The sequence below is a fragment of the Uloborus diversus genome, chromosome 2 (genome assembly GCF_026930045.1).
Source record: "Uloborus diversus isolate 005 chromosome 2, Udiv.v.3.1, whole genome shotgun sequence".
NCBI classification, from domain to species: domain Eukaryota; kingdom Metazoa; phylum Arthropoda; class Arachnida; order Araneae; family Uloboridae; genus Uloborus; species Uloborus diversus.
The window spans coordinates 136505027-136515447 of NC_072732.1; the positions used below are offsets into that span (position 1 = coordinate 136505027).

General features: G+C 32.2%; 1 non-coding gene across 1 annotated transcript; it reads left to right on the forward strand.

Annotated features, from left to right (window-relative positions):
- The first annotated feature begins 1971 nt into the window (after positions 1-1971).
- Trnaa-cgc (transfer RNA alanine (anticodon CGC)) lies at positions 1972-2043 on the forward strand. Its single transcript has one exon. It is a non-coding gene; the product is annotated as a tRNA-Ala (tRNA).
- Positions 2044-10421: the final 8378 nt, after the last annotated feature.

Sequence of the window (10421 nt, forward strand, 5' to 3'; positions counted from 1 at the left end):
CGCATTCATTATCTATTTATGTTAAAATGAACGATGCTAAAGTAATAAATATAAATCGCGAAATTAAGAAAAATTCAATCAAAGAGACTTGTATTACAAGGGTAGAACACGACCTGGAAAATTCATTTAGGGACGGGACTCCTTTTCAGCTGTCAGTTACTCTACATTATAAAAAGTATATTAATTACAATAACTGAAATATCCTTTTGATATTTTATCACATTTTTTTAAATCAGATTGTTTGCTTGAAAAATTAACTAATTAAAAGAATTCAAAAAAGTAAAAGGAAAAGATTATCTAACGTGAGACGTGAACCCTATGCGTGCGGTTTGAAGTTACGTTGCCATTTAGGATATTTCAAAAAAGTTGACTGAATGAACTTACTTTATTAGTTGAATTTGAAATTTTAGAAGATTTTTTCTCCAAACTAACTCAATTTCCAAGGTCGTGCCCCCCAACACCCCCCCCCCCCTCCCGTCAGACAAAAAGTATTTCTACTATCCTGCTCGTGTTAACAGAAATAAAAATGTCAATTCATTCAATTTTTCGAAAATTAAACATGGAGAAAAATAAGCAAAGAAATAAAGAAACTAAAAATATAAGAGGAAGATTAATGATTCAATATCAACATGCTCAAATCAAAATTATTCAAATATAAAAAGTATAGTTAGTCTAAGAAATTCGATTTTAAATGTTAAAAATCTTCAGTATTTTCATCAAATTCTTATGTTAGTACTTTCAGCTCAGAGGATTTTAATATGCCTCCTTGAAATTGAAAAGCTAAAACAGTTCCAACAGTTTGGAAAAAAATACAACAGAGAGAAAGAAACAAAAATAAATCAATGCTAAAACAGATCCAATAAATACATATAGTTGAGGGTTAGGGAAAACCTAACCTGGCGGCGTCATTAAGTTGTGATTACGATCTGCGTAGCACTATGGTTGCGTTCGACGAAACTCACCGGTCGACCAGTAAGTAACTGGTTACTAACCGAAGCGTTCTATGATCAACCGGTTACCACAGCGGTTACCATTCTAAGCAGTTGATTGGTTGATTGGAGCACGTGATCATAAGCTGTCACGTGATTAACTAACCGGTAGCTCTCGGTCGAGCTCGTCGAACGCAACCTATGCTGCAAGATTAGGTTTGCCACAACTATAGACCTTCTGACACATCCAAGTTGTTTATATATTTAATGACTTAGTTCACTTGTTTGGTAGCTTTTTTTCCCTTTCTAATGTAACTGCTGGTCTTACTCAATGGATTGCTTTTATTTGAAAAATAAACATTAAACTTTAAATTTAGTCATTACTCATTTTGGCAACGTTTTACAAGCCCCTGAGCGCACTGTTTTGACCAGTTTGGCGAAAAATGTTGAAAACGAGCCGTGTCATACTTATAACGGAAAAGTACAATCCTGAACTAAGTTTTTATAAGTTTCCGTGGTTTATAAAATAGTACAAATTATTTTCCGCCGATATTTATCCTTTCAAATTGGTACAATAATATTTGCAAGATCATAAATTCGAAATGATGTATCTGATAAGATTACATTAAGAATTCGGGTTTTAAAAGTGCTATTTAAATTTCATATTTAATTTGTTCTTGGATTTTAAAAGCATGATAATTATTTTTCACAAAGCTTCAACTTTACCTTTTAAAATTACATCATTATATTTTTTGAAGTAGAGGAAGTTAAACATAAATGGAAAAGCTTTTATTTTTTTATTAAAACCCTTAAAGGATGATGCTAAATTTCTCAAGATAATTTATACGTAAAATCAACTAAGCGCAGTTCTTGAATCATCAACTTCGTACATTGCGCAAAAATGGAAAGTTTTCACCAGCTCATGCTCAAGGAAAAGTAAAACCAAAACTAGGATAGAGAACAGTTCGTTGAAACAAGCGGAAGCTGCTGACCATGCGGGAAAGTACGTTTCATTTCACTGTTCTCCACTTGCCACTTCGGCGGGGGTGTAGCTCAGTGGTAGAGCGCTCGCTTCGCATGCGAGAAGTCCTGGGTTCAAACCCCAGCTCCTCCACGTTTTGGTTTCAACTAAATATAGTGTTTTTTTAGTAAAACGGCTGCATTTAAAATCATACAATAGGTGCATATCACAACCTTTTAATGTATAATATTGTCGAAGTTTGCTAAGGAGCAAGTGTAAATTCATTTATGAAGAAACCAATTTACAAATATAGCCTTATTAATTAGTAATTTTATCTTCCCCACCACGTTATAATTTTTATGTCTTATATGAATTTACATTAATGCACGTTGTGGCATGCATAATTGCTTGTAACTTTGTATTTTGCCTCAAATATATATTTTTAGCCTAGGAATACCTTTTGCACTTAATCTCATTAGTCAATAATTGTAGCCATCAATCATAGAACCGAATAGCTTTTGAAAACTGAATTTAAATATCCTGTCTTTGTAAAAAGAGTAAAGCTTTACTAGTCGTGCTTCACTAAAAATTACGGTAGTTAATTCTCCGTGTTGGTAATTTCACTATTTGAAACAATGTGAATGCCACCTGAACTCCAAAGGCTACAGGTTTATCAAAATCCAAAAGCAACCACTTGAAATCAATGAAAAACTTGCGTTAATAAAATACTTTTACGATGCTCATGCACATTTCCTCATGATTCAGGAAATTGGGTTTTTAAAGGTCCTTAGCTAAATAGTGGGTTAATAACATAAACTGATGTACCGCAAACGGAGGCCAAATGTTGCTTTTTCTCTTTCAGCTTCTTTCTTATTTTTAGTTAATGGCTACTGCACCTGGTTTTTTGCTTTCCTCACCACGATATTCCGTGTCACTTAACAGACCAGGCAGCTGAAGTCTACACCAATAAAAGACGGTTAATTACAAGCTGGCGCACGCGCGGTTTCCCTCCCATCCAGAGATAAGATTGCACTTAGCCATCCATTTTCACGGCCAAAATATCGACAGTGGATGAAATACCATTATACCTGCAGACGCAGTGCGTGAAAAGGAAGTAACACTTATAATCACGCATGAAATACATGGTACCATATGCTACTCCTGTCACAACGGATTTGTTTTACTACAATGAATATCTTATTCAGTAATATATATCCGCTAAAAGTATTTCCTTTAAAATTAAGCGTTTGTATATCATCAATAGAATGATATTTTATTAATGGTCGATATATTATGCTAAAATTTTTTGTTTGTCCTTTGGGTGCAAATAAATCGTGATCAATGCTCCTAAATAATATGTCACAAAACTTTGCGTCTAATGCCCCGAAACCTTAGCCTTTTTTGCTCAATGATGAAGAGCTTAAAATGAGCAACAGTTTCAAAAAAGATTTTGGGTGGGAAACCCCCCTCCGAACTCTCTGTCTCATAACGTTGTACGTCAAACAACGGCTTAAGTCGCGTTTTTATGAAGGCATTTTCAAAAAATTTCAAGGGAAAACGGGAGAGCCATTTGACTTCCCAACTTTATGGGAAACATTTGGCCCCCCGCTCGCGCGACCAAAGATAGCCAACAATTGGGTTTTTGAAACTTCGGCATCGAAAAATTTCCAGAGAGCTCCCGAACGTTCCCAATTGTCTTTAACATCATCAAAGATAGCCTAAAATTGACTTTAAGTTTGAAAATATTTCTGGAGGAAAATCCAGTCTTTGTTGAAGTTAGGGGAAGTCCTTACACTACTAAACACAGCCTACATTTACGTGTTTCTCAGTTTAGTTGAAAAACTTTCCGGACAGCGCCCCCGAACCTTCCCCATAAAGTATCTAAAGATAGCTTAAAATTTCTTTTTAACACTTCAATTTTAGAAAATTTCCTTGGGAAGTCCCGACCCTCTAACATCATCTGAGAAAGCATATAACTGATTTTAATTTTGAAAAAAAAAAAAAAATCTGGATGGAGCTCGAAACCTCTTTTGTATTAGTGTTACTAAACATTACCTAAAATTCCAAATTTTGACTTATTTTTTGGAATTTTTCGGTGGGGCTCTGAATTCCTTCTTTTTTCCCTTCTGCAAGAAAAACATAAAGAAAAAAAAAGTTTCTTTTCTTCTTAAAATATCTAAAATCTTATTAGTGCTTCAAATACTTTTAACTTTTTAATGTATTAGTTATTTGCCACCAAAAGGGCGGCAAATTGAGGAACCGCCCCGGGCGGCAGAATGTGTAGCTACGTCACTGATGTATGTGATCAAAAAATCTGCGTATAAAGATTGAAAATGGAAAATGTTACTCGTACACATTTTTTACCGAATGTATAAGTGACCTAAAACCTTTCTAAAAAAAAAAAAAGAAATCAGTACTACAAGGCTTTCAAAGGCATTTTTAAATCCTAAGCATCCATATGGTGAAACAGTGGGGAATCATTATATTAAAAACGAGAATAAAAAAAATCATATATTTATTCATTTATTTAATTGTTACACCTATTTTCGCAGTACAGCTCATATGCTGCAACGTCGTAATTATGGTGACAAATTTATCGATTGTTTTAAATGTATGCAAAATATATTCTCGCATTAGCATTTTTCCCCAGAAATGTTTCTCTTCATTTCACTTCATTTCATTTTTTAACTATTCTCAAGAGGCAAAACTCTATTCTGTTTGTTTGTTTCCATAATACTAGCAACTTCAAACTTAATTTTTCTAACGCAAGAATGTTCGAGAGTTTCCACTTTATTTTATTTATTTATTTATTTATTTTTTTCAACCTGCTTTGAATGCATTGCATTTTTACTTAAAAGTACGTTGCGTCTTCTCCTTTTGGGATTAAAGTGTTTTCATTTTAAACTTTGCTCTAAAATGCTCTTACAGCTATTTTTAATGCTTATAAAAACAGCCCCCGACCGTTTACCCAAAACGTGCGTACCTGTAAAATTATACCAAATTACAATTCAATCAAAGTTAGTTTTTATTTTCACGTAACTTAATTCTTAATAATAAATGGTAACAACAAAGCAGTAAGGTGCGCAGAAGAAAAATAGCGTACAGTATTTAAACAATTGGTCCATAATGAACAATTATTTTTTTTAATAAAGAAGAATTCCATGTTTTGTTGCAAATGAAGAATGAAAATTCAAGCAAAATGGTTAACAATTGATTTTTCTCCACCCCCTCCTCCGAATTTCATACTTCCCATCTATATATATTTATAGTATTAATTTTATCAGGCAAGAAAATTATTTCCGGGATGAATGAATACTTATTGACAACTAATTACTCCAAATTTCATAAAAAATAATCATTTGACATAACTTTTATTTGCAAAGTAGACCAGGCAACGTAGCTAGTTTTATATAAAAAACATATTTTTCCTGCCCAACCTAACCAAAAATTTAATTTGAACTACGGTATAATACAGTGTTTGGGTAATTAAACGATATTTTCTTTCAGATTTGTTTAAAAACAATATACGTTTATGCTACACATTTTGAAACAGAAAATCGGCAGTTGGTCCCGAACTTAGCCAGCAAATAAAAGCTGAATTAAACATTCTCGTTTACTAAAATAACCAGAAGTTTCTCCTGGGGGGCTGATGGTAACAGTCCTTACACGTACATATATTTCCACACTAGGATTGTAAAAATAAATATCAAAATCAAGAGCACTGGAATGACCAACCCTTAAACCCACACGTGTTGCTTCTAAGTTCTTTCTAACTACAGCATCAATCTTGTGTGTATGCGTATAGTTGTGTGTGTATGTGTGTATGCAGGTGAGTGCACAGAAATTTTGGGGCGTGTCACAAATGACTCTTACAGGACCTCCACCATATTGTTTACCTTTACGTCCCTACATATATTTTACCCCTCATTTTAAAGATCTCTGGCCTTTTTCAGGCTCGGGCCCGGGCCAACAGGTGTCCCTTCTCCCCCCTTGTTAACGCCCCTGTGTGTGTGTGTGCGTACGTGTTTTTACAAATTAAACTAGAAAAATAGTGCACTTACTGTACAAGTACAGTACCAGTTAGCATATGTATGCATGTTGACCTGTAATACACTCTGCAAACAAATCCTTATTCATCATTACCAAAATACTTTTTTATTTTTTAATATTGCAATTTATTAACCATGATATATATTGTGTTTTAAAGTTTGCTTCTTTCTTAAAATTGAACTCAAAGTGCGAAAGCAACGGTAGTCTTATTGTTCCAACATCAATAAATAAAATTAACAGAAACAACCAACAAGGCCATTTAAATATGTATTGTTTAAAATATAGATTGTTTCTAACCAGAATATTTCCAAAAACTAATTTAAATTCTAAAGCAAGCATGTGACTTTTATTGAGCGAGTAATGAAAGTGAGAACTTGGAAAAAAAAAATACTAATGTAACGTTTTAATGCAACTATCGAGGGAATTAGCAAAAAACAAAAATAGAAAATTAAGGACATTAACGCGTCAGATTATATTTTTATCCCCTTTTTTTTAAGGTGATCATGAAATAGTTGTTCCTTTTTATCCCAAGCGTATCGAATTCACTTTTGTATTTCAAACGATTGTCATTAACAAATGAATTAAATTTTTTAATTAAAAACTTTTGAACAAGAAAGAGAAAACGATATTTTTAAGGATCGACTTGATGAAAATTCTGCTCAAATAAAAACTCGTTCTTTCTTGCATGTGTAACTATTCGATTTATTTCCTTAACACTTTTATTGCTTGTTTCTCTATGTTTTCTTAAGCATCCAATTACAATGCAAAGGATCTTAAGAAATAAGTTTTATTTTTAAGACCTTCTTTTCAAAAGAGAAAAATAAGTTTCAGTTTATTTTGAAACGCTTTCTTTGATATTGAATGATATTTTCAACTCTGAAACTCTGATGTTCATGTCCTGCAAATGGGATATGATGCATTCAAATTTTGAAAGAAAAAAAAACATATTGAAACATCCTTGCTCTCTTGCTACTTATTTAATGAAAAATTCATTATTGCTCAGTCGTATGATTTCTAGGTGAGAACAAGTAGTTTTTCAAATCCAAACAAGGTTCTGTTTCTAATTATGACTCAGGGTTACATCAATGGGGGCGGGGGTTCAACGTGGGGGATTTATAACTTCTTAGAACCCTTTTAAAAGGATATAGAGCCAATCCTTATATGTTAACTTGAATTGCAAGGAATACATGACCCCTTCCTTCTCGCAGAAAAAAAATATTTCTTCTCATGACCAAATTTTAGCGGAGATGGAGTTCTCATAACTTACTCAGTATTTTTTTAAAATAATTTACCTTAAGATAAAGGAAAGACAAATATGGGCATTGTTTTTGAACTAAATACGGAACTAATAGTTAGAGTTAAAAAGTTACATTTGAACTTACTTTCCTGAGTTAGAAACCTACAGTTAAATTACATAAAAAATCTGTCTTTAGTATGGCGCCTTAGAATGCATTTAAAAATTTGCCAAAACGAAAGAATTCCAAAATATTGCAATCATAAATTAATTTCAAATTTAATGCTTTAATTTAGTGATGGTAGATTTATCAATCATAAAAATTCAAACTGCGCGGCACATCAAGCACCTAACGTCACTAAATTTTGTAATAATAATTACTATAACTTTGAAATTTCTATATAAAACACTGACTTATTATTACGTAAATTCTGCTCAACAATGAGTGTATAAGGGTTTTGTTCGGGGCAAAACTTCATGTTAACAACAGAAATAAACAATTCTTTTAAAAAGTTAACCTTTGAATTCACACTTTTTTGCTTCACAAATTTAAATCAAAATGAAAATAAGACTGATGACACATTTCTCTGCTTTTGGAGGGTTAACATATTTCTCCGATTTAAAGGTGGTAAGTCCAGTCAGTTGAAAAATAATTTTTAAAAACATTTTCGCGTTACAGCTCGTTTTCGGAATAACAAATCACTTAAAGTTAAAGAGATGATTTTAAACATAATAGAGTATAATTAATTTGATCTGCAATAAATAATGTATATATTCAAGAGGCATTTTAAATCATTTAAACACCATTCTTGATTCATCAAAACTATTTAGAAATTCTTCTCATTAGAATAATTGGGCATTTATGATAATAACGTCCGATTAAGATATTTATCTCGATCATTTTATATTAAGATTTCAGTAGTCTTACTCGGTGCTGATAAAAAAAAAAAAAAAAAAAAAAAAAAATTATTATGCGCATTACGTAAACGAATGCAAAGAAGCAGTAGCGGTTAAAAGAAACCCAAGATGTAACCTCTCACCCTCAGTAAAAAAGGGTTGTTATCACAGATGTTCACTTCAATGAGGTTTACTCTAGCAGATAGATTCCGTTGATTTTTTTTTTCTTGTGCTATTCCCCTCCATCTCTTTACTCACTTTTCTTTCTATTATTCTTTTCTTCGAATATCTGATGGAACTCAATCGGGCCAATTGTCGTCTGGTTATGGAACACTCCCCTTCACATTCTTCAAAAGGTGTGAAGAATAAAATTTATGAGCATACAAGGGCGCGGCAGGCGCGAAAACCATGGGCGGTTTTTTTTTCTCCTGAAAGTAAAATAGTACCAAACGATAAAAGGAAAAGGGCGTCTAACTAGGGGTTCGTTGCTCCTCATCCTACAATAGAATGTTTAATCTTATGCTTGGTATTCGAAAATTATTATTTTAATTTCAGTAAATTATTATAGACCTAAAGCTGTTCGCAATGAAGCGAATGAATTCAGAAACTTAGTTTAGCTTCTCCGATGAATACAATCAAGGAAATATTAAGACCAGGCAAGGGTTAAAAAAATATGTTTTCCTAGGGGAAAAAATAAAAATTCAAGACCAACATCTATTAAGATTGATATGATGCAAAAACTGTTAGACAAGAAAAATTGACAAACTAAAAGGTGGAAAAAATGTTATGTAAACATGTCCAAAGTATAAAACACGCTACTTGATGGTTTTAAATACATTTTTGATTTCATTATCTTAACTAAATAAACGCTAATGATTTTTCAACTTTTTATCATGCTTGTAGTATTTAATTAAATTTCCAGACATTCCCTCAAGTTTCACATTTAAAGACTCAAAACGTTTTGCTATAATGCTCTGAATAAGTACTATTCTAACTTCAGTAGGGATAAATTCACGTTTTAGGCTTTGGGTAAACTAGTTCCCACACCGACAAAGCAAAGTAATATTGCTTCAACTAATATAAAGTTCGAAAAAGCTTTAAAAAAAATTTTTTTTATATGTTTCAAAATAAACGCACATAAGCTCGAAACACATTTGAAATTTAAAACCTTTTGCATTTTAATTTTAATTTAGTTCATTTTAGGGCCATTTCACGGAAAACTGACATTTTGTTCCGCGCGTTACGTTTCAGATTTCATTAAAATTAACAATTGAAAAATTGTAATGAACAAAATTTGCTTGTTTAAGAAATCACAAACGCACATGTATATGCAACTTCTTAAGCAAAATATTTCGTCACTTTTTTTTTCTTTGCGGGGACAAAACGACTGTTTTCAGTTACATACTCATGCATTTTTTTTTTTTTTTTTTTTGAACTGTTCAAATTATTATTTCTCAACAAATGAGATACACTTGCTTTGCGTGTGAACCTTAGCTTTCGAAACCTACAATTTTCTTCGTCATTACAATGTTAAAAGTGATGGAGCATAAATATTAAGTAGCTAGAAAATCACCCGTCAAGGTTTGACAGATGAAAATTTCTTCTACATTTGATCGAAGCCGTTAGCTGTTAGGTGATATTTTGATAGTTGAAATTGTAACCCTAACTCCAGTGGGTTAACCCTAAACTCCAGTAGGTAGCGTTCATTGTTGACCATTTTTTCGTTTGTTCATTCCCCTGAAATGACACAGTCTTACCAGTAAAACTGTTAAGTTACCGAATCGAGTTAAGCCTTGTCACAATAAAGCCTTTTCCTGCATGTTAAACATTTACCAAAACACATTATCAAATTACTATGCCGCGGCGAGAGTTTCATTGTTGAAAAGCGCGGGTTACTCAATCATTGGCTATTATATATATATATATATATATATATATATATATATATATATATATATATATATATATATATATATATATATATATGAAGAAGCAAACAAAAAACAGCAAGAATTTGACTTTGGATGTCCTGCTCGTGACACATGCAAATAAGTTAAACTTTAAGTAACAAAGTTATATAATAAAAATAATACTTTGCCAGGAATATTTTTGTATCAAATGTAAATATTAAAAATTTGTGCTTACTCCTGTTAGTTAAAATACTAAGATCTATACACAAATGTTGGTGAAATCTTTAAGTCGGATTGTCCTGCACTTGACGGTGGAATGGTTCTTTAGCGTTGTGTAACGACGTGGTGATTTTTTTAAATGGTTGTCTCAAATGCGTTTAACTGAAAACTGTAGCTTTGCAAACTTTCTATGCTATTAGTTAAAAACAATAATAAAGTTA